The sequence below is a fragment of the Topomyia yanbarensis genome, chromosome 2 (assembly GCF_030247195.1).
Source record: "Topomyia yanbarensis strain Yona2022 chromosome 2, ASM3024719v1, whole genome shotgun sequence".
NCBI lineage: Eukaryota > Metazoa > Arthropoda > Insecta > Diptera > Culicidae > Topomyia > Topomyia yanbarensis.
Window position 1 is genome coordinate 307624183 of NC_080671.1, and position 26403 is coordinate 307650585.

The 26403-nt window shown below is 38.4% G+C and overlaps 1 protein-coding gene across 3 annotated transcripts in view; it reads left to right on the top strand.

Annotated features, from left to right (window-relative positions):
• The first annotated feature begins 15111 nt into the window (after window positions 1–15111).
• Window positions 15112–26403, top strand: part of LOC131683510 (protein eva-1 homolog C) — a 459719-nt gene continuing 448427 nt past the window's right edge. For 2 of the 3 annotated variants that reach the window (XM_058965542.1, XM_058965545.1), the window contains exon 1: window positions 15112–16037. The gene's annotated coding sequence lies outside the window, so the exon portion shown is untranslated. Of the gene's footprint in view, window positions 16873–26403 lie in introns of all 3 variants that reach the window. The other variant, XM_058965544.1, reaches the window with a different exon arrangement.

Genomic DNA, 26403 nt, shown 5'->3' on the forward strand with positions numbered 1-26403 from the left:
TGTTTGTGCAGCTCCTTGCTAGTAGCAAACTAAATAGCCTTTATCAGCGCTAACAAATAACACGAAAGAATTTAAATTTGTGAAAATCATTTCCTTCTTTTCAAATCTGCAGCATTCTTTGAAAATATTGTTTGAATGTTGTTATTGAAAAACTGAACATGCAAGTTTGCTAGCACTGGCCACTAGATTGAAGGCGATGGAAAGACAGAATATTCGTTTTGGTTATGCTAGTATTGGTAGCCGAACGGAAAGGAAAGGCACAGGAATGGCACGAAAACGAGCGAGAGCGATAGTAGCGCTTTCTCGTGTGTTCATATATGAATATTGGTCGGTCGGTTTTTCTCATCATTCGTATTCGTTCAAGCACTAGCAAGCAGCCAGTCCACCGAAGGAAAGAAGTTGGCGATGACGACGGTCGGAAAAAGTGCCCCAGCTACTGGTGACTCATCGCAACCCGATCAGGAACTGTCGCCCTGCAAGAATTTCGCCCCAACTAAAGGGCAACAGAGAAACTAATCTGTGTTCTAATAAGAGTTAAAGTGGTTCACCGTGTCCGCGGGGAGTGCGTCTGAATTATGCTCCCGCAATAAAACAATAAACGGTTCTTTACAGGACCAATTAATTGTGTTCTAATAAGAGTTAAACTGAAATTTACATTTTATGGTGTATAACAAATAATTTTCAGAAAGCTATATAAGAAATACGATGTGTGGAAAGAAAGAAAGAGAATTTAAATTATCCTCTCTCGCTCGTTTTCGTGCACTGCTTTTCCATTCCTTTCTGCTGCTACTACAATCATAACTAAAACGAATGTGCGTGTTCTCCCACCATCTCATGGCCAGTGTTGCCACAATTGCATGTCGCTATAACAATTTGAATTATTTTATTGATCCTCTCTAGTATTGATAAAATATAGAATATGCAAAGTACACTAGTCGCATGCTTTTTTTCGAACTTTTTGGCAGCCTCCGTTGATTAACTGCATAAATCGATTTGTTTGTGCAGCTCCTTGCTAGTAGCAAACTAAATAGCCTTTATCAGCGCTAACAAATAAGACAAAAGAATTTAAATTTGTGAAAATCTTCTCCTTCCTTCTTTTCAAATCTGCAACATTCTTTGAAAATATTGAAAATGTTGTTATTGAAAAACTGAACATGCAAGTTTGCTAGCACTGGCCACTAAATTGAAGGCGATGGAAAGACAGAATATTCGTTTTGGTTATGCTAGTATTGGTAGCCGAACGGAAAGGAAAGGCACAGGAATGGCACGAAAACGAGCGAGAGAGCGATAGTAGTGCTTTCTCGTGTTTTCATATATGAATATTGGTCGGTCGGGTTTTCTCATCATTCGTATTCGTTCAAGCACTAGCAAGCAGCCAGTCCACCGGAGGAAAGCAGTTGGCGATGATGACGGTCCGCAAAAGTGCCCCAGCTACTGGTGGCCCATCGCAATCAACTACCGATCAGGAACTGTCGCCGTGCTAGTATTTCGCCCCAACTAAAGGGCAACGGAGTAGGCTATCGTTCCAGCGTCTGGGTCGTGAGATTGTGCAGGACTGCAAAGTCGAGCTACGCTTACAAAGCTCAGTCGTAATGATGCCCCGAGAAGCCAGTGATGCCTACTTGGTCGGTTTGTGGGAGTGGGCGTAAATTACAATAAAAGCAACCGTTACGGTTCTTTTCAGGACCAATCAATTGTGTTCTAGTGAGAGTTAAACTGAAACTTTCATTTTAAGGTGTGTAGCAAATTTCCAACAAGCAACATAATACGTTGTGTGGAAAGAAGTAGCTTGCACACGGAACAAAAATTTAAATTATCCTCTCGCTCGTTTCGTGCACTGCTTTTCCATTCCTTTCTACTGTTATTATCAGTATTACCAAAACGAATGTGTCGTTGCATGTGTTTAAGAGAAACGTTGAAGTCGCATGCTTCTATTCAAGCTTTTTGGCAGCCCCCGTGAAAAAATATCCAACGATCCAGCGCATCACCATCAACACCAACGCCGATACCAAAGGTTCTTTTCAGAACCACCATTATTACCATAGAGAATTATTTGAAAATTTCCCATTCAAACGTGATTCTGTTGAATATTATTAGTTTTAAATTAACGTCTCGAATTGAAATCACGACGCTCCGGTTATGTGACAGACATTACCCACCCATCTTTTTTTATTGTGACCACGACACCCCATTTCAATATTTCTGAATGAACAGAAGGTCGAGTTTGGAAAGTTTGTAACTTTCATTGTACCTAACCAAATTACACAATGTTCGCACTAATGATTCAGAAATATGATCAGGAATCTTCTGTTAGATTTGTAAGTATGTATAATTTACATGAATAAAGAAAAATTGATTTTCAGGAATCAATTATTATCTGTTCTTCCATTGGCCAGTACTACGCGACTTCCTCATGCTAACAATTAATTTCATCGTTAGCCATCTCCCTCACCAAGGCCAACAACGCCAACAAAACCGGTCCTTTTCAGGACCACCATCATTTTTGTAAAGAATAATTTGAAATATTCCTCGCCCAAATCAGCTTTTGTCCGAAAATCCTAATGAGTATCAACATATTTGAAGAACGTGTTCCTTATGTATTCTACATCTCTCCGGTTATGTCGCAGACATTACCCACCCAACTTTTTTTAATATTAATTTCTTTTTGATTATATTGTTTTGTTTACATTACATTTCTAATTGTGTATATTGGGTGTTCAGCCACAAGTGGTGAGTTTTCATCCCTATTGTTTACATGATTCAGTTAATTATTATTAAGATATAATATGCTTTCGCAGTTAAGTATTTTTTCAGTAGGATGTTTTTAACCTACTTGTCTTGTGATTAAGGAGCTAAACAAATCTTATAAACTTACTTATAAACTATAAAGAGAGCTAATCGTTGCAATTGAAGATTGCAACGATTTTTGTCGGAAGTTGCTTATAATACTGTTCATCATAATTTCTAATGTTTCTATGTTTGCGAGTCTGTGCAACTCATTTGTGCTAAACCAGGGAGGACGCTTCAAAATCATTTTCAGAATTTTATTCTAAATCCTTTGAAGCGTTTTCTTCCTAGTAGCACAACAACTTGCCCAGATTGGCACTGCATATAGCATTGCAAATATTTGTTTATAAATTAATAGTTTGTTCTTTAGGCAGAGCCTAGTATTCCTATTTATAAGAGGGTATAAACATTTTATATATTTGTTGCATTTTGTTTGGATTCCTTCAATGTGATCCTTAAAAGTGAGTTTTTTATCGTAAATCAAACCCAAGTATTTAACTTGATCTGACCACGTTAAATTCAAACCATTAAATTTAATAATATGGTTATTATTTGGTTTAAGAGAAGAAGCTCTTGGCTTGTGAGAAAACACAATCAATTGTGTTTTTGCGCATTAGTGGAAATTTTCCATTTTTTCAGGTAATCATTGAAAATATTCAAACTTCGTTGCAGTCGACTGCAGATAATACGAAGACTGCTACCAGTGGCGATGCTAGTATCATTACATAAAAGTGACTTTTTACAGCCTGTAGGTAGATTTGGAAGATCAGAGGTAAAAATATTGTATAGGATTGATGCGACGGTTGATCCTTGAGGAACGCCTGCTTTAATGGGTAGTTTATTAGATTTACAATTCTGATAAGAAACCTGTAGGGTACGGTTAGTAAGATAATTTTGAATTATCTTTATTATGTAAATTGGAAAATTGAAATCCCACATTTTGACAATTAATCCTTTGTGCCAAACACTGTCGAAAGCTTTTTCAATGTCTAGAAGAGCAACTCCAGTGAAATAGCCCTCTGAGATATTTGCCTTTATCATGTTAGTTACTCTCACAAGTTGATGAGTAGTTGAATGTCCAATACGAAATCCAAACAGCTCAGGAAGAAAAATAGAATTCTCATTGATATGTGACATCATTCTAGTTAGGAGGATTTTTTTTCAAATAATTTACTAATAGAAGAGAGTAAGCTAATTGGTCGATAGCTAGATGCTTCTGTTGAGTTTTTATCTGGCTTCAAAATAGGAATAACCTTGGCATTTTTCCATCTTTCAGGGAAGTATGCTAATTCAAAACATTTGTTGAATATTTTGACCAAGTATCTCATGGTGATTTCGGGAAGGTTTTTAAGAAGAATGTTGAAAATTCCATCATAACCTGGAGCATTCATATTTTTATAACTTTTTCATGATGGATTTGATCTCATCATAGTTTGTTTCAACAATATCGTCTAGAGACAATACTTGATTTGAAACGTTTTCATATTTTTTTAAGACTTCGGTTTCAATAGGACTCACAACGTTGAGATTAAAATTATGGACGCTTTCAAACTGCTGAGCAAGTTTTTGAGCTATTTCTTCGTTTGTAAGAAGTATGTGGTTACCTTCCTTTAAAGCTGGAATTGGTTTCTGAGGTTTCTTAAGAACCTTAGAAAGTTTCCAGAAAGGTTTAGAATTTGGCTTGATTTGTTCAACCTCTTTCGCGAAATTTTCATTTCTTAAGAGTGTGAATCCATGCTTAATTTCTTTTTGTAGATCCTGATAGATACATTTCATAGCAGGATCACGAGAACTGACGTCTTCGAACATTCTTGAAGCGAATCAGAAGTTAAAGATCGTCGTCAATAATAGGAGTATTAAATTTTTTCTGTGTTGTTGGTGCTGATAAATTTCTAGCATCAGCTATAGAATTATTTAAATTTTGTAATGTCAGCTTTATTTTTTAAATCATGTGCTGTACTGTGCTTTCGTCGCACCTCTTTCTTCTACTCTATCTCGGAGCCTCACTTTGTTTATGAAATGGCTCTTTGAGTTTTGATTTAATTCATATCTCTTCTCTTGCTTCGTGTCTCCATCTATTACGTCGCCGTTTAGTTCTCGTCCCCGAGAGTCGTTTAGGTGCTGGTTCTTTGAGCCATTTAGCTCCTGTTTTCGTAAGTCATTCAGCTCCCGACCTTATCACGATCTATTTAGATAGTCCCCGACGATGAACTCACCCTACTCTGACTGACCGATAGTTCCCCGGCGGTAGAATGTCTCCCGACACATATACCCGCTTCCTTGAGCCGTGTCGCTCCAAGTTTTATCGAGATCAACTCGGATATTATACTACTCCGACTGAGAGTTCCCCGGAAACGAAATTTCTCTCGGTACCGGTGTTTGTTTCGTGAGCCAATCAGTTCCCTTTTTCGTCACGATTCTGTCGGATAGTCCACGGCGGCGAATCTATCCCCGGAGGTAGATTGCTCCCGATACCGATGTTCATATCCATGAGCCATTCAGCTCCCCACTTCGTCCCGATCTACTCAATCTAGTTCCCGGCGGTGGACTATCCAGTGATTCCGGGTGGAGCGTAGTTTCGGGTTCACTGGCAACTCAATGACCCGCTGCTAGCTATTCTACGGTCTACTCGGTCTAGTAGCTTCACCGGGTAACCTACTCACGAGCTACCCGGTGAAGCCTGACGACCGCGTTCACTAGCGCCCCGACGACCTGAACTCGCTGCACGTCGCGTATTACTCAACTGGTCTACATCGACGGAGAGATCCCGGCGGCGAAATTTCTTTCGAATCCCGATTTGTGTTTCCACGGCGGCTGTCTAGCCAATGGCGCTACTTTGTTGGTCCTTTCGCAACTTCCTCTGCAGCTCGGAGAGTACCCTCGTAACCACTCTGTTGACAGCAACTCAGGTATACTCGTCGTGGCACATCTCTTCAATGATATTATCCACTGTTACACTAGGCATACCCCTACGAACATCATTGAACATAGGGCATTGAAAGACCACGTGATCCAGTGTCTCTTGCACGTCCACACACTCTGGGCAAAGGGGTGGTCCGTGCCCGGACAACCTCTCCATGCTTCCTATGCACCCATGCCGAGACATTTGGGGCGAGTCGGTGGGTACACCTTCCTTTCTCCGCGTTGTCGCCCTCCTGCTGCCGCTTAACCAACGAGTCAGCTCGGACCAGTCTCCTTGTATTGCGTGCATTTCTCTGCTGGTAGCATTCCCTGTCTCCGACGATATTGTTCTGTAAGCACTAACGACTCGTATGGCAATCATCCGGAATGTCTTGGTCAGCTTTTCACGGTTCCGCTTGGTTTTCAATGCAGCACCCCAGGCAGGAACCCCATATCGGAGTATGGATGACAAAACAGTAGATAGCAGACGTCTCGTGCTGCTTCTCGGATCGCCGACGTTTGGCATGATTCTCGCTATTGTGTTCGTGGCTTTCGTCGACTTTTCGCAGGCGTAGTCGACGTGATTATTGAAGAACAACCGATCGTCGATTATCACTCCCAATTCGGCAGAAACGCTAGCCTCTGTACCTTCAACATTTCGGGGAAGTTGCCTTCATTTAAACGCTTCTGTAGCACCATCATGAACATGTCTTGATAGGCCGGGATCACAGCTTTCAGCACCATGTTTGGTATTCCATCCGGACCGGACCGGGGCTTTCTTTGGTTTCAGGCGCTTCGACGCTTCTGCGAGCTTACCGTTAGTCACTTGCCGATCGTCCGTGTTTGCTCCTTCTTCGTCGTCGTACGGTGTCGGTGGCCAGACAGTTGCATCGAGCTTCGGGAAAAGACCCTCAGCGATTATTTTCAGCTTGCCCGGGCACATTTTGGCTGGCGTCGTCGAGCCCTTCATTTTCGCCATCACGACTCGGTACGCGTCGCCCCAGGGGTTTGGCGTCTACTTTTTGGCACAGCTCTTTTTGGCAGTCTGACTTTCTAAGTCTGATCTCCCGTTTAAAGCGGCCCTAGCTTCCCGAAATGCTTTCTTGCGCTCTTAGCTAACTGGATCCGCCGCCTTCTAACTAAGCCCGCCTTCTAGCTCTGAGTCAAGCAGCGCGTAGCGTACTAAGCGTCTCATTCCACCAGTAAGCTGGTCTCCGTCAATTAACTGGTTTAAGTTTTCGCTGCATTGTGGCATCACAAACCGCCACATTCCTTCTTGTTAGGTCAGCCCCACCCACATTCTCGGTCCCGCTGTGCCTCAAGTGCCTTTCCAATCCATGTTCACCGCCAATGAAGGATTACAGAATATATCGTCGATAATAGACTCCCTCCCGTCTCTCCTAAATATGCTAAAAGAACCTTCATTTCACAATCGTACGTCTAACTTCGCTATAGCTTCCTGCAGGATACACCCTCTTGTGTTGGTTTCTCTACTGCGCTACTCCATAGTCCAGGCATTGAAGTCACGGCTAATGTCTACCGGCTTCCGACCAATCAACTGCTCGGTTAGCTGCTCCAGCATTAGGCTGAACTGCTCTACGGTCCACCTTGGAGGGGCCTAACAGGTACACACGAAGACGCCGTTAATTTTGGCGATCACGAAACCCTTGTGTGTGCGTTCTACCACTTCTTGTACTGCCCATAATTTGTATCACAGCCGTTCCCGATCTATCCGCCAGCCAGTTACCGTTATCAGGGGGCTTGATACGGCTTTGCGATCAAAGCGACATCGCACATAGTTTCTGTCGTAGACTGCCACAACAGTTGCTGTGCGCTGTCGCAGTGATTCAGATTTATCTGGGTTATCTCCATTGGCGTTGGCCTGCAGTCGCCTTCTTGTAGGCAGGGTATTTTAAGCCACCCGTCTGATGGTCGTTTTCGTCCGCAGGAGTAACAAAGCAAGCATTTCGGCTCCTGCGTGCAGTCTCTCGCAATATGGCCCGTCTCCCTGCATTTCCAGCACATCCCGTATCTTTCCAGACCTTTGCAAGCCCCTGCTGAATTTCCAAAGCCCAAACAATAGGGTGGCACGAGGATGTATGAAAAAAAATGGAATACCGCAGAACCAATTTAAAAAATTCGTATTTCTTCAACGAACTCCTACGCCAAATCTGAATCATATCTGTTGGAGCATGTTTTAGCACAAATGATTCTAAGTTTGTATGGAGTTTACTATGAAAAAATAATACATCTTCATTGAATTCATAAATATGCCGCGTGATACCCCTGAAAAATATATTGTATGCTACATTCTATAGATTCAGTCACGTAGAACAACTTCTTCTAAGGACAGTTCATAGCTATGACAACTGATTCATGAGTTATTGCAAAATTAAACTTTCGTTGCCCTGAAAGTTATGAAAATAGTGCTGTCTCTGGCTATCCGGCGAGCTGAAACTTCAATCAAGTGAACCTTGACGTATTTGTTGTAGTCACCAGTTGTACCGTTGGCGATAAGCGGAAATATAGTCCAGATGGTATCATTCGACACATGTGATCTAAAGGGCTTGGGATCAAATTGTATCAGAATTATTTTTTTGTGTTCAATAATATACGTTGAGCAAATTAAAATTGAGACGAAACTGAAGCGGGAAAGATTCACGTTATTTTGAAGCTCAACTGATGTTCATCACATCCCTGTGGAGCTGGAACTGCTATAGAGTGCCCCGTGAACTGAAGGCGGGTTAATTGAGTAAGTGGCCAATATCTGTCACTATACGCCAGCAAGAGTGTCTCCGGTCATGAAGCACGATTTGATTTTGACCAAAACTTTTGAACGAATCATCCAGGGATTAAGATTGGAGTAGCATCGTGAATATAACGTTAGAACATAACTTTGCCAAAATCAAATAACACGTCAGAAATAACGGTTATGATCTCCCTTATTACTTTATTTGAAATTAACAATTCGACATAATAACGTTCCCGCTTTACAGGGAGTAAAAAAAAATAAAATGTCAAAAAAATTAAGAATCGAACTCATGTCCTTTAGATTATCTATTTATGACTCTCGCATCTGAACTATAAAACCGCCTATGTTGATAGCTGCCTAATTCGGTTTATGACTGGTATATCACGGTTAACTTGATTGAAGTATCAGCCAGAGTATCCAGATAAATTCAATTTCCACCAACGACGAAGACACTTAAGCATTGTATAAGGAATAACTTTTCAACCAGAAGTTTTAGCCTATTACACTCTTCGGGGAAGTTGTACACGGTACCCGTATCTACCGAAATTAGCATAGCATATATTTTTAGAATACATATGAACGTGTCTACGAAATATTGACTAATGTGGATCGTTTATCCATGTTAAATCACATACAAACTTTAAACCATTTGTGCTAAAATATAGTGCAACCTATCAAATCAACATTTTGCATGGTGGAATGAGGTCGTTTAGCGAGTAGTTTTAGATCGGTTCCACTGAATTCTAAAATTTGTGCCACCCTAATGTATATGTATGTGTATGCGTGTGTGTCATTTAAAATCACGCAATTTTCCCAGAGATGGTTGAACCTATTGAGCTGCTATTGAATTTTTAGTTGATCCGACTTCCGTTTCCGGAGTTACGGGTTGAAGAGTGCGGTCACACAGCAAATTTCCATATAAACAACCCCATGCCCGAATGATGTAATACATATCAAAAAGGGTCCAACTTTACTTGGATTTGCGGGAATAGATCACTAATGATCAATCAAAGTAGCTTTGATCACATTGACCACCTATGACGAATCTTGATGGCTCCAGGAAACTCGTCAAGTTTCTAAGCTAATATCACACCTATTTTCCAGCGAATTCTTGACCGATTTTCTTAATTTCGGATGAAAGATACAGTAATCCTGTTGGTTGCTATTGAATTTCACCCGGTCCTGACCTAACCAGTAAGGTCAGTAAGGTCACACTAAAATTTCCCATATAAACCGTTACAATCGTAATGCCTCAGAGGCTAAAAATCTATTGGACCATCCATAAATGACGTAGCATTATATGGGGGAGGGGGAGTTTTATATTTTGTGATGATGTGTGACGACAGGGGGTAGGGGGTCCTGTCATGCCACGTAGCTTTTTTATAGGGGATAGTGGTTGACCTGATGTCGCGACAATCTTACCCGTTTCATCTAACATGATTTTTTTAATTTTTTTACGGGGGCAAGGGGGGAGTAAGGTTATCATCAATCTACGTAATTACCAGGGGGTATTCAGAGGTTTGTGATGAAATGCTACAATGGGGAAGGGGGGGGGGTGTTAAAAATCACTCTAAAAGGCTACGTCATTTATGGATGATCCCTATTGAAATGGTTACCAAATTACTTCAATTCACAGGTCTAGATCACTGATTGCCAAGTAAGCATTCTTTGAATATATTGTCCACTATCGATAATTCCGGAAGTCCCGGATTCCGAGCATATTGCACAATCAAAATCACACCGGTTCTTCGGTGATCACTGAACCGATTTTTACAAACCAAGTCTCAAATGGAAGATATAATATTCAGTTGGATGTTGCATCCTCTCCCTGCCCCTTTACCCCTCTCCCTTTCATCACCACCCCCCTTTTGACCACTCTCATACCTGCATTCCCTTCATCCAACCCGCATACCATAATAAGGTAAAGAATTTCTGACATATCCTAGACACTCACTCCACTAGCCCCCACCCCCTCCACTTCCAAATCTATTCCCCCAGCATTTCAAAATATCATCACATGAAGATAACATTGAACTCATGCTGTTTAAGCTAATTAAATATTATACATTTTTGTTTAAAGTGTGTCAGTATCGACTTTCGTAGTAGCACAATCGCATCACTAGGTGGATTAAAAAAGTTTTTTTTCATTTGATAAGCAGGTACTGGTACACTCTCTATAAAATATAAGATATAAGCTACAACTACCATGAGTATATAAAAACCGATTTAACCCACCTAGCAGTGAGATGAGACATTTCTTACGCATATTACTGTTGCATCATTTATTAGTTTGCAGAACTCATGCCAAGTAAGCACCCAACTAGAGGTGGGATGAATACAGTTTCAAGCCCTGCGCGAACGAAATCTCCAATAAACTGAATATATTATAAAAAATCAAAAAAGCAAATGAAATTTAAAAAACTGTTTTAATCCACCTAGCGGTGCAATTGTGCCTTTCTCAATCATGAATTGTTTAGTTTGTTTTTTGTTTAGAATTGTTTAGTTTTGTTTAGTTGTTTATGTTGTTTATGTTTAGTTGTTGTTTAGTTGTTTACGAGAATTGTTTAGTTGCTTATATTTATTAAAAGCTTTCAAATGTATACATTTCAATTTTATTATACATGACTTGACAACTATATACAAGAAAAGTAATTGAGCGAATTCTAAAATTTTGCAAAAGAAAAACCAGCCACGGTAATATTGAATTGAAAAAAGGAACGAAATCGGAAAGTCACAAAAAGTCGATTCTCATAAAAAAAATTTTTTGGATATACCAAAGATGTTTGGCATCAAAATACGAATTCGATTTCTGAAATTTCTAGAAGTCCCTCTCCCCTTTGAAAAAATATTTTGAGATCCGGCTTACATGGGAATTTCATATGTGACCGGACGGTTAAGTCTATATTTCCGGAACCATATAACCGATCCGTACAAAATTTTATAGACATCTGATATTATAACTATCATTTGGGACTAAGTTTGTGAAAATCGGCCCAACCATTTCCGGGAAACTGGTGTGAGTTTGTTAATTTTGAAAGATGGCCGCTTTTCCCGGGCACTTCCGGAATCGTCTGTGGTGGTCAATGTAGTCAACGAAAGTTTGGTTGGCCGTCGGTGACATAGAACTGCAAATTTAAGTTGTTTGAGAGACATTTTAGCGAAATTTTTACCTTTTTTGCTTTCATCGGAGTATCGGTTTGAATCGCAATTTGCTATGTGATCGCACGCCACAACCCGTAACTCCAGAACCGGAAGTTGGATCGGGATAAAATTTAATAGTCATTTGCGGGGGCGCAATATCTTTCATTTGAGACTAAGCTTGGTTGAATCGGCCTAGCTATCTCCGAGAAACCGATGTGACTGTTATTCTGAATTGGGATACTTCCACCGGGGCTTCCAGAACTGATGATGGTAGCCAATGTGGCCAAAAAGACTTTGAATGGATGTTAGTGACCTAATCTTACAAATCGAAGCAGTTGTGGTCATATTTTGGAAAAAATTTCACCTTTATACATTCATTGCAGAATTTATTAAAATCGACATTTTTTGCGTGATCGTTCTCACCACCCTGTAATTCCGGAACCGGAAGTCGGATCCATCAGAAATTCAATAGCAGCCTATGGGAACGGATTCCGAGCATATTGAACAATCAAAGTCATACCGGTTCTTCGGTGATCACTGAACCGATTTTCACAAACCAAAATGGAAGATACAATATGCAGTTGGATGTTGCATCCTCTCCCTGCCCCTTTACCTTTCACCCTTTCATCACCACCCCCCTCCCTTTTGACTTTTCTACCTTTCATCACCACCCCCTCCCTTTGATCCTTTTTTACTTGCATTCCCTTCATCCACCCCGCATACCAAAATAAGGTAAAGAATTTCTGACATATCCTCGACACTCGCTCTACTAGCCCCCACCCCCTCCACTTCCAAATCCATTCCAGCATTTCAAAATATCATCACATGAAGATAACATTGAACTCATGCTGATTAAGCTAATTAAATATTATACATTTTTGTTTAAAGTGTGTCAGCGTCGACTTTCGAGGTAGTTGTGGGATACGCGCTAAGTATAATAAGATTGTAATAGACATTTCCACAATTATATTGAACATAAGCAGCTAATGAATCATAGTTTGGATACATAAGAAAGGCACAATCGCATCACTAGGTAGATTAAAACAAGTTTATTCATTTGATTTGCAGGTACCGGTACACCCTCTATTAAATATAAGATATAAGCTATAACTACCATGAGTATATAAAAACCGATTTAATCCACCTAGCAGTGAGATGAGACATTTCTTACGCATACTGTTGCATCATTTATTAGTTTGCAGAACTCATGCCAAGGAGGCATCCAACTAGAGGTGGGATGAATACAGTTTCAAGCCCTGCGCGAGCGAAATCTCCAATAAACTGAATATATTATAAAAAATCAATAAAGCAAATGAAATTTAAAAAAATCATTAAGGTAGAAGAACGAAAATAAGTTATCAAATTTATCAAAATGAGTAGATTGATTGATATAAATCAAATCAATCAAAAAATAAGTCAAATCCAGATCACTAACTGCAAAATTGAACAATATTAAAAAGTTAAAAAATTATTACAATAAAATTTGCTTCATGCCAACAAATTGTATGAAATGAATAAAAGGAATGGCTGAATAGAAATAATAAAAAAACAAAATGAAGAAACTAGATAAATTGAATGAACTATAAAAATTAATTAAATCAGTAAAAGTAATAAAAAATGAATAAAATGACTGAAATAAATAAAAATAGAAAAATAGACGAAATGAATAAAACAAAAAATTAAAAAAAAATGATTAAAAAAATAGAACAAGTAAAATCTATTTTATTGATAGAAATAAAATCTATAAAATAAATATTATGAAAAAAATAAACAAAATTAATTTCATAAATAGAAAGAAAACCATAACTGGAATTATTTGACCAAAATGAAATTTTAACGATGCACAGAGGAGTAACTAGAACAAATTCTTGGCCAACAACCAAAATATTTTTTTTTTTGATTTTTTTGTTTCGTTATATTTTTTACATACCTAAGAACCTACTGTATAACGTGGTAAAATTAGGAGTATATCAAAAATTGTTAAAGAATTTTTGCATGTTTGCCCAATGGTGATATTTTAAGGGATATTTTATTCGTTTTCGTTATATATTCAGCAAAATCGCTTTCTAGTGATGATGACTGTATTAAATAAGACAATATTATTACAAACGTAGTTCAACACAACCGTTTGTTTAACTTCAGCTTAAAACTAACTAAAAAAGTAGACTTGCTGTGTATTGCACCTACTTTAAAAAATACCTTTTTTAAACATTTTATTCCAAAATTTAATGATAAAAAAGTTAAATTATACGGCTAGATCCGACAAAGTTGCTGAAGCAGTATTACAAAACAAGATTTCAGCTATACAAAAAATATTCGAACTCTTCCGATCTTGTCCGATCCACCAATCCCAAGCGATTTGAAAATATTGAAATTTTTACTAATTTGAGGTACACCGAAATGCTGTAGGACCAAATATTACGTTTGCCAAAATGTATCTCTATGAAAATATGTACAGGCGTCCCTTTTCTTCTCCCTTTCCCACTGATAAAATGTTTATGCAACTGGAAAAACAAATGTATTCACAAAGATCACCTAGAAATTACTACTATTCGAAAGGATATAGAAAATTGGTCTTTTACCACTGGTAGGTGGGTAGATGCCAAATTGTCCCAAAAACTAGTAATTGTCTGTTTTTAGTTCATATTAAGGCATAATAACAACAATTGCAGCAGCAAATAATTTTGGCCAGGATTCGACCCCAATTACTCCTCTGTGCGATGATAAAAAGGTTGTAAAATACTAGAATAAATTAAATTTGATAATATGGATGAAATAAATAAAACTAGCCAGAATGTTAAAAGGAAGAAACTGGATAAAATGCACAAAATGTAAACAGTGTATAAAATAAGATAAATGAATACCATTTTAGTTTGAAATTAATAAACTGGTCGCAATAAATCCAAAGATTGAAACGAATTAAATAGATAAAATGAACTCAAAGTAACGAAATCAATAAAAGAGTGCAGAAAAAAAAAATTGATGAAATAAACAAACGATATAAATATAGTAAACTGAAAAAATTGATATTTAGAATGAAATGAAAAAGATTTAAATGGAGTAAATTAATGAAACGAATTGCAAGAATTCGAAAGCCATGGTTTCCGCAGCACCGTGTAATAAATCTACCGCATTTCAATGTAATGCAAGAAGCTATTGTTCGTTGACTCAACTCAGGTACGCATGAAATGAAAATTCCGTTCTCAGTTCTGAATGGACTTTCTTCCCCATCTTGGGTACCACACGAACTAATGTCAGCTGAGAGTGTTCATCCGGTCATATTCACTCGATTCACTCAAGCGCATGCCTCATCCTGCTCAGAGAATTTTCCTTATCGGCAATTTTCCACTCTCACACTGATGCTGGATGCAAATGAACAACAATTTTCTTGATTGCTGCTTTGCAAAGATTTTCTCGGCGTCATCAACCCGGTAAAGGGAGAGAGAGAGAGCATGAATTGGGTGTACATTAGGCGGCTTGCCGTGATTCAGAATGTTGTGCGTTTTGTTTACTGTTAGTCGAAGGTAAGGACTTCAACGGTGCGCACGGCGTCTGGTCTGGTCAATCGGTTCGTGTCAGTTCGTTTCGGATTTTCCTGCCCACTCCGGTATAAGTGTACATTGGATAGTAAATCGGTAACTTCTGCGTGTTCGGTGTTGTGTAGTGTGGCAAATCGCCGTGGTTGTTGTTCATGTTGTTGTCGTTTTAGCGTAGCTCGCGCTGGTTCATCCATTATCTGCAGCTTGATTGTGGGATAACCGCGCGCTGCGTTCCAATTCAATTGGAATCCGACCTCTCGGGGTAAATAGTGTGCGAGGTTTGACGCGCTCTAAAAATAAATTGAAAACCGCAACTGGCGAGCAGAAGAAAGCAATTGAAACTCAAACGAACGGGACAGACGCGAATCCGTGCAAGCCGGTTCAGCTGCGGTTCGACGAATTTGTGTATAGACGCTATCAAGTCTGTGTAACGGCATGTTAGTGAGTATTTGGTGAAACGGTCCGTATGTTTTGGTTCAGAGCAGCGGAATAACAATAACAGTTTTCCTTCTCGGTGGATAAAGCACCATCCGTGAAAGCGACATAATTGAATGACGAAAATTGGATTACGCTACTGATGGAGAAGGATCATCAAATCGGTGGGATCTAAAGTCTGCTTTCCGGGCGGCTTTTCGGCATTTCTTGGTGAAGTCTGTTTACCCTGACTGTGAGCTTCTTATCAAACAAAGCTAAATCTCCATTACGGTGTGATTATGTCCTCGCTCGGATGCTTGGTGTTAAATATAATTCTTAAGTGAAGTGAAGTGAAGTGAAAGGTGTGGATAAATGAAATAGTAAAAAAAGCTTATTTTAGTCAGCAGTCCAACATTCGGGATGTGTAATTAGAGTGAAGCTCGGTGGCATATGTGCTAGGTAGCTTGGGAAACGCTGTCAACAGTTGGCGCTCACCAGTGGAAGTACGTATCAAGTACAAATTTAGGAGTTTAATGAAAAAAGTAAATCTCTTCTCATAGGTGAGGGTGCTCTCTGGTGCTGATGCTCTTCGTGTTTGAGTGAAATGGTTTCCAAATGTAATTAAGGGAGCTTTTTGAATTTGTTGCGAAGCACCGCCGTAAAACTAATTTGTGTATCTTTGCATAGTGAAGATATTAAGGATGGTGGCAATGATAATGATGCTGATGTTGATGATGACGGAGATGAGTGTTCTGAGAAGAAAGGATTACGGTCATAAAAAGCATTGACTGTGTTGATAGATGATGATTTAATACTCGTGCCAGCTGATGTTCGATAAGAACGAAAGTTTTGTCGTGTGGTGCAAGCGTGTGCGGTATTTAAAATATGATTATGAAATCTAGCAGATTGAATTACTCATGCATAATACATGCAGCTATAGTACCTATTTCTCGAAATATCGAGTCAACGAATCCACCAGCAAACTTAACTTCTCGTAATTTTCCCACATCACCTCGACTGCTTTCAGTGGTTAGCTTACTTCGTTGTTTCGAAATAACGTCGGCAACAGAACACCTCACAAAGTACGCCTCGTTCCCATGCTGGGCACTCAGTTTCGGTGGTTGTCCATTCGTGCAAAAAAAGAATCCAGCAAAAAGCAAGAAGTATAAATAATTTATTCAAACGTAATCTAAGTTACATCATGGTACTGTTGTTGTTTCGCTGTGGCTTCGAGATTGTGACAGGTTCTCCTGAGAGCATGATATGATTATACGTATACCCTTTTACGTTCCTAGAGTCGACGAGACCAGAAATTACACGAGCGCAAAAGTCCTACAGGTACACATATACACAAAAAAAATAAAATAGAACCTGTTTCAGGAATTGCACATATTTATCCAACTGGGAGAAAGCATACATTTACATATCAAAAACATTTTGCTAAATACTCCTGTTGATTAAGCGTAGCAAAAATTTTCACCAATGCGAAAAAGATGGTGTTCTCTACAGTTGTAGATCACATGTACGCTGATAAGCTTGATAACTGTAGGTACAGTTTGAGCGATGATGCAACGGCCAAATGTTATGATAGTCAGAACATATAATTTTTTTATCCTAGAATTAATGAAGGGTGCGTTAACGATACATGCAAGGAATTCTACAGAGCAATCCGAAAAATATCGTTAGTTGCGGAACTGGAACAATCTGGAGTAATTGATAAAATGAACGCAATCTCAAAATTCTTACTAATTTGAAAAGAGTTTAAAGTATTTTGTAGTGATTCGCGAAAATGTTTCTAACATTACAAAAAGAAGTCCGGCGGGCAGGGACTAACGCAATTTGAAGCTCATGGGAACAATTGAGAGGTCTAAATAATTGAGCAGATGTAACCGGATGTTGATTCTTCACTCAGTTTAGAATATATTTATATTTATTTCCTAATAAGAACTGTTTTGAAAAAGGTGGCAAAACAGTTGTCACCACCCGATAAAAACGTTTCCCGAACTCTATTTCTGAAGGCAAGTATCTGGAGCAACCCATACAAAGCTTATACTAGCTACCGTCATGCTTGTTTTTATGTAATCATTTTTGTAATAATTAGTTTTACTGTTTTTAACTCCACCTTTGTTTAATTCTAGCTAATACCAGACATTGATATTTGAAACGAAGCTATCGATTATAATACTTCGATGTCTTTGGAAAGGTTTCTTTATTTCTTTAGTATTTTAATATATTGGAAGCAAACTTTAATTTTAGGAGGTATACACTCACTAATGAATGACAAATTTTCTTTGTATTTAAATTTGAGTAATTTCACGACTTTTACTAAATAAGGTTTATAAATTATCAACTGTAAGATTTCGAAACAGATCGAAATGGTGAGTTAAATGAATGCAATCATGTGAAAAAACACTCCAGATGCAGATTTCTAACCTGCAACTCTTGGAACACAAGCCGAAATCGACAGTCTTCATTATCTCTGTCACTCATAGAAGTTCGATGGGTAATAAGCTAAAACCAGACGATAATAAATACCCTTGCCTTGGTATCTAGCAGGGAAATTAAATAGATCAAATAAGTTGGGTAGCAGCTGCGATTGTATGTGATCTTACTTTGGAGGCAGGAGACGATCACTGTCACCAATGTAATAATTCTTCCTGGGACGTCATCATAACCCAGGGATAACATAAGGATTTGTGCATTGGGCCGGAGTCCCAAGGGTGCAGGTTCGAATCATATCTCTTGGGTGATTTTTTCACATATTTGATTTCGTTTAACTCACCATTTCGATCTGTTTTCCCGTTAGATAACACAAAAAAATATTGAATAAAGTATTGGCACTTTCGTCGATACCAAAAACCGATTTATTTGCATGAATAGTGGTAGTATAAAAATGAAATATTTTGACGAAAAAGACTATTTTTTGCGTATTGAATATGATTGAGGAAATTTGCCCTCAAATATGAACATTTCTTTTGCATGTTATTGTGTATTGATGTTAATTAATGATGTTATGCAAAATAATGAATATTTTTATTTCACAATGATGACTCAAAAATGGCATTGCAAATATTAATATCTCAACATGCTTTTGCTTTCTTGGTCAGATCATTTTGCTCTATCCTACGTTTATGTACTTGAACGTTGAACGCTAGACGTTTATATACTTGAAATTTTCTGTCTTATTCTGAGGTTGTTTATTGGTACATTTGACCCTTGAAGTAATTGAATCTCCAATTGATTGTTAAGTTTTTGGCGTATGCTCACATGCCGTCAATTTACCCAGGGCCGGGATAAGTTGGCGGGTTTTCCGCGTCCCATATTTTTGTCTCTAAAAATGGAGACAATGCATCAAACACTTTAAAAAAATCAGAGATGTTGCCAACAGTCTGCTCTTTCATGCCGTGTGTTCTATTTTGCAAAATCTACCTACATCAAAGCGGTAAAAATTGAAAACTGAAAGCACCGCCAACTAGCCCCGTTCAACCGGCAACTGAGCTTGTTCGGCCAAATCCGTTCTTAAAAAAGTCGATGATGGCGTCATTCATAGAAGCGTAGCGCGCTAGGTACACAAATCTGTCGTACTGGACTTGGGAAGCGCTATCTTCTGTGTGTAAATGCGAGGTATTTTGATTGGGTTGTACATTATTTCAATTTTAATGCCATGATATAAAAAATCTTTGGACTTATCTATTGGAAACAATTCTTAGAAGCGGGGCGGGGCAATATGCGCAAAAAAATTGAAAATTTATCGTGAGATGGCTGAACTATATGCGTTTAAAATTGAACCACTTTTCGTTACATACCATTTTTGTTGAATTTGCAAAGTGCACCCCCATATCGAAAACAAAGACGTAGTCCTACGTCAAAAAGAACCTGTTCCTTGGAGGGGTTGAAACCTGAGCCTTGAGAGAGGGGGCCTGAGCCTTGGAGAAGGGATTGTCCAGTTTTTTGCGGTTTTGATTGTTGGTCTATTCCAAAATAATGCAACATTTGAGCAGTTTTTCCTAAATTTTAACTGAGAAATAGTTGATATTGGGTGAGTTACAGTGAATCTTCCGGAGACATCTCGAACAAATGCGGTGTGCACCATAACTCAGAATCTAATGGACCAGTCCTTTTGGAATTTCACGCAGTGCTTCTTTATGTCATTGCCCATATTACTTTTTTAATTATTATTATTTTTAAAATAACAAATTAGATTTTTGCCCTTCTCATATAGAAAGGTTATGCAATCACTCTGAAAAACGTCAACCTAATCCCGGCCCGGAGGGCCAAGTGTCATATACCATTCGACTCAGTTCGCCGAGATCGGAAAAAGTCTGTATGTGTGTGTGTATGTGTGTATGTATGTGTGTGTATGAGTGTGTGTATGTGTGTGTGTATGTGTGTGTATGTATGTGCGTATGTGTCAAATAATATCACTCATTTTTCTCAGAGATGGCTGGACCGATTTGCCCAAACTTAGTCTCAAATGAAAGGTGCAACCTTCCCATCGGCTGCTATTGAATTTTGGATCGATTGGAATTCTGGTTCCGGAATTACGGGTTTCAGAGTGCGGCCACACAGAAATTTCTCATAAAAACTATAGGAAAAATTAAAAATAGAATTTTTATTTTTGATGCTAAATGTATTCAAGGTGCATAAAACGTCGAGATTTGATGCAAACACGAAAAAAATTTGACGAAGATTCACTTTTTTGCATATTGCACATTTTTGCCTTTCTCATATAGAAAGGTTATGCAATCACTCTGAAAAACGTCAACCTAATCCCGGCCCGGAGGGCCAAGTGTCATATCCCATTCGACTCAGTTCGCCGAGATCGGAAAAAGTCTGTATGTGTGTGTGTATGTGTGTATGTATGTGTGTGTATGTGTGTGTATGTGTGTATGTGTGTGTGTGTATGTGTGTGTATGTGTGTGTGTATGTATGTGCGTATGTGTCAAATAATATCACTCATTTTTCTCAGAGATGGCTGGACCGATTTGCCCAAACTTAGTCTCAAATGAAAGGTGCAACCTTCTCATCGGCTGCTATTGAATTTTGGATCGATCGGAATTCTGGTTCCGGAATTACGGGTTTCAGAGTGCGGCCACACAGAAATTTCTCATAAAAACTATAGGAAAAATTAAAAATAGAATTTTTATTTTTGATGCTAAATGTATTCAAGGTGCATAAAACGTCGAGATTTGATGCAAACACGAAAAAAATTTGACGAAGATTCACTTTTTTGGGTTTTGCACATTTTTGCCTTTCTCATATAGAAAGGTTATGCAATCACTCTGAAAAACGTCAACCTAATCCCGGCCGGGAAGGCCAAATTTTTTTTTCGACTCGCTTAAGGTTTCTGGATTTTAACAGGGGCGTAGTTGATGGTTTACGGAGAGGGGTTACACTCCCCCTCTACTGTTCACTCCCCTCCTTTAAATATCTCCTTAAATCACCCCTCAGACCACCACCTCATACCCCTCCCTTTCAACCCCATCATCTTTAAATCACCACTATATTACAAAGCATATCAATTTAAGCTGGGGAGTCGTTCGTTCATGGGACTTTCGCCCTCCTCACATACCCATCCCCGCATGACAAAATGAGTTAGCAAGCAGATAACATTGATCTAATGCTGATTAGGCTAATGGAGTATGATATTTTTTTGTTTCAAGTGTTTCACCGTCGACACGTAGCTCATCAAGTTCGTGGCTGGCATGCCATTGTGTATAAGTGCAAAGTGTACTAAGAATGTAATGGACATTTCCACAATTATGTTGAACATAAAAAGCCTCCGTGCCATAGTTTAGAGAAATGAGAAAGGCACAATTGCACCGCTAGGTGGATTAAAACAGGTTTTTAGTAACAAAATAGTATTTTTGGCTCCAAGTGATACGAAAAATTCAAATATCGAGGAAAAAAGTTTCCATCAATACCAGGGGAATGATGTAAAAAAGAACCGTGTAAAGTTTGAAAACGATTGGTCCAGTACATTTTGAGTTATGATATACACCACAAGAAAAGTCTTCAACGAGGCTTCTTGGAAGATTTGTCACTCGCTTATTTTTTAGTATTTTATAATGAAAATTTGAGGGAATATTGTTTAATTTTACAATTATTATATCGAAAGTGAATGAAAACACTAACACTCTCTGTATCGCCAAAACATTTGTCTTAAAAATGTTCATTTTCCGGATTGACTTAATTCTTCCATTTATGTCTTCGTATCATGAGGAATATGTTTCGAAACCCGATCTTACCACTAATATGTATATTATTTTATTGAGTGATGTACCATACAACAGCAGTGTTATAGTTAATAACACTATGAAATTGAAGGGGTGGGCGTAGCGTAGTTGGTAAATCGATTGCCTTGTACACAGCGCACCTGGGTTCGAGTCCCGACTCCGCACATAGGGTTAGAAATTTTTCATAAGAGATTTTTCTAATCCGAAGAAGCGAATGATATTAAGGTTAAAGCATCTATAATCGAAATAAAAAAAAGGTATGACATTCCTACATAAGCCACTCTAATAATCTGGAAGCAATAAAAAATAAAGTGCTTAAAATTACAAATCTAGATGGAGGGGGTGACTGTAAGAAGTGTGCCTGGCAACATTGCCACTTCGGATGGTTCTAAAACATATGATAACGTACAGGATAAAGCAAACTTTATCAAACTTTGTTATGAAATGAACTGGATATCAATATTCTAGGAATATAGCATTGACATTTGTCATGACTTAAACATTATCATTAATAAATTTGTTAAAAAAAATCGATGAATTTAGCTGATTAAGTTCAAAACTTCAAAAATATTTGCAATTCGTTGTATGTACTAATGCAATTTACAGTATAACTGCATGTTATCACAATCGTTTATTTGTTTTAATTTTGCATGTTAAAAGTAATTCGCCACTTTTCTCGATTTAAAAAAATCTCTAATCTTACGTATGGGGGATAGAGACCGAACCTAGGTGAGCTCTGTACAAGACAATCAATCTACCAACTACGCTATATCCGCCCCTTTACGTTCATCATTCATATCAATAACATTTCAACTAATAACAATTTGAATTGCATTAAACTGTCGAATTGAACAATGTGCCCGAGAATACTTCTTATAGTCACCATAGCAGGTCAATTCGCCAAGAAAATGTTGGATATATGAATTGGGAAAATGTTAACGCAATGCAATGTGGATTTTCATAAGATTTTGTAAAATAATACAATCCGTTGAAGCATTAATCGATTGACTTAAATTCCATACACCACTGGATTCAGAATAGAATCGATGGGAATTCGGTTACCCATATAAATCTATCGATTATCCTGTTGAATTCTTTAATTCATCAGGCTTTGCACCGCATGTGTTACAATTGAAACTTTGTGAGTCTATTATTTTGGTTACCGAGCAACATCCACCCACCATGATTGTGCAATGACCTAGGTTGAACAATCTGATTTAAGCGACCATTATAGCTGGAAAATATAAAGAAGAAGATGTACTGCTAGCACGAATTCGAATGATACCAACGAATTTCAAACGATTCTGTGTAGGGAAACCGGTCAATTTATTTATTTGGGCTCCAGATGGTCAAACCAAGAACATTGTCTATCCGTGAGAATTACAATAAGTTTCTTCTTTGAATTAAAAATATTTGTTATTTTTATGTAATATATTCAAGCTATTTGGGGGTAGCGAAGCGCACCGGGTTACAGCTAGTTAATGTATAAAAGTCTTATCATAAAACAATTAAATTGAAATAATTAATAATGTTATCCGACAGACAGATGATTTAGCAGACTTGTTTTGAACTTTCCTGTTTTGGGTGACACCATTCATTCCCATGTTATTTGTGGACAACAACGTTTTTCAACAGCTATAACTTTTCATTGGGGCTAGATTTGCTCACAAAAACAAGTAAGACTAATAAATGTGACTGTTGCCTTTCATTTGAGCATTAACAGTTACCAGGATCATCTCTAGAACCGAAGTTATTGCAATTAGTCTGATTGGATCCCGATGGAGCAGTGCTGCCGGGGACAGTTTACGTTGATGATGGAAAATGAATTTTTCATATATCTTCGGTATGGTGCAATATTATTGAAAACTGATAAATCTTATTAATTTGGGCTGTCTTTGGCTATGTTTTCACGCAATTAGACTATTGTAAATATTCTAGGAGAATTGTAATGAGCATTAAAAGGTAAAAATTGAGCTGCTTCTAGCACTGCTAGGGAAGCACCTATCTTTATGAAGAATGGCTTTTCGTGTTTCTTGATCCCACCGTTTTCAAGGAAAAATAGTTTTAAAACCCTACATGCACTAGAAAAAAGTTGAGCATGAAAGGGTTAATTCAGTGTATCATTATTCGTTTCAAGTGCGTTGTATTGTCCGCATACAACTACCGCTCCTTCAGCACAGATGTATGGAATTAGTTTCACTCAGTCAGCTTACCAGTAGCAGTTTAAAGCTTGAATGTGTGTGAACCAGCCACACAAAACCGTTTACGTTAGTCAGGAGTGAATCCAGAATTTTTTTTTCGATGGGTATCTGAAATTTCGGTTTTGAAATGAATATTGTTCAAAATGTAATACGTAATAACCTCATTTAATGGAAAATGAGGAGATTAAGTTGAACATGAATTCCAGATTGAAATTATTTTAAAATATTTCAATAAGACCATCGTTCAAGATCAGCCCTTGACGTTAATATGTGTACATAATTCGGGAAATTTTATCTGATGAAGCATTATATGAGAGGCTGAGAGCAAGAGTGGGTTAAAAATTCGCTGCGAGCAAAAGCGGTATACGTTTTATTTAGAGCAAAACCGGTTTAAGTACCAGTCAGAGCAGAAATGGGATAAAAAAACCTTAGCGCAAAAGTGGGTTAAAAAGATATACCTCTTTTGCCCTGAGAGGATATATATTCCATTTTTATTCTAAGAATGTTTTCAAAAATGATTTATCACCAATCAGGGAAAACCATCATCAATATGGGTATCATTTGAAAGGAGGTGGCTAGTAGATATGGGAAATCGATAATTACGCCATTTTGAATTCCAAGATGGCGACTTCCGGTTACCACAAAATAATGAGAACCACCATCAATATGGGTGTCATTTGAAAGGGGATGGTGAGCAGACATCGAAAATTGACCACCACCGCCATTTTGAAATCCAAGATGGCGACTTCCGGTTACCACAAAATAGTGAGAACCACCATCAATATGGGTGTCATTTGAAAGGGGATGGTGAGCAGACACCGAAAATTGACCACCACCGCCATTTTGAAATCCAAGATGGCGACTTCCGGTTACCAAAAAATAGTGAGAATCACCATCAATATGGGTGTCATTTGAAAGAGGATGATAAGCAGACACTGAAAATTGATCATTACCGCCATTTTGAAATCCAAGATGGCGACTCCCGGTTACCATAATATAGTGAGAACCACCATCAATATGGGTGTCATTTGAAAGGGGATGGTGAGCAGACATCGAAAATTGACCATTACCGCCATTCTGAATTCCAAGATGGCGACTTCCGGTTACCACAAAATAGTGAGAACCACCATCAATATGGGTGTCATTTGAAAGGGGATGGTGAGCAGACACCGAAAATTGACCTTCACCGCCATTTTGAAATCCAAGATGGCGACTTCCGGTTACCAAAAAATAGTGAGCACCACCATCAATATGGGTGTCATTTGAAAGAGGATGATAAGCAGACTCTGAAAATTGATCATTACCGCCATTTTGAAATCCAAGATGGCGACTCCCGGTTACCATAATATAGTGAGAACCACCATCAATATGGGTGTCATTTTATAGGGGATGGTCAGCAAACACCAAAAATTCACCATCACCGCCATTTTAAAATCCAAGATGGCGACTTCCGGTTATCACAAAATAGTGAGAACCACCATCAATATGGGTGTCATTTGAAAGGAGGTGGTTAGCAGACACCGAATATTGATCATTACCGCCATTTTGAAATCCAAGATGGCGATTTCCGGTTACCACAATATAGTGAGAACCACCATCAATATGGGTGTCATTTGAAAAGGGGTGTCAGTAGATATCGGAAATTGATTATTACGTAATTTTGAAATCCAAGATGGCGACTTTCAGTTGCCACAAAATAGTGAGAACCACCATTAATCAGGGTGTCATTTAAAAAGGGTCAGTAGACATCAGAAATCGATTGTTACACCATTTTGAAATCCAAGATGGCGACTTCCGGTAACCACAAAGCAGAGAGAACCATCATCAATATGGGTATAATTTGAAAGCGGGTGTCAGTAAATATCGGAAATTGATTATTACGTCATTTTGAAATCCAAGATGGCGATTTCCGGTTACCACAAAATAGTGAGAACCACCATCAATATGGGTGTCATTTGAAAGGGGTGGTCAGTAGACATCGGAAATCGACAATTAGGCTATTTTGACATCCAATATGGTCACTTCCGGTTACCAGAAAATAGTGAGAACCATCATAAACATGGGTAACGTTTGATAGGGGGTGTTCAGTAGCAGCCGTTTTAGATCCGATTTTCTTTCACTGCAAACAATACATTGCAACAACACGATTTTATGCCTAAATGATCGACAACGACCAACCTGCTTTCGTTTACAACATATGTACTCGATGGATTTACTGACGGATTGCGAACCGATGCTATTCACATGGATCGGTTCGGCCTTCGACAAAATCAACCATGATGTCGCAATAGCGAAGCTGGACAAACTCGGTATTCATGGACAACTTCTGCGTTGGTTCCTCGATGGAAGGCAATTCCAAATCAGCATTAAGGACTGCCTATCTGCACCATTCTTCACTACATCCGGAATCACAATAGGTAGCCATCTCGGTC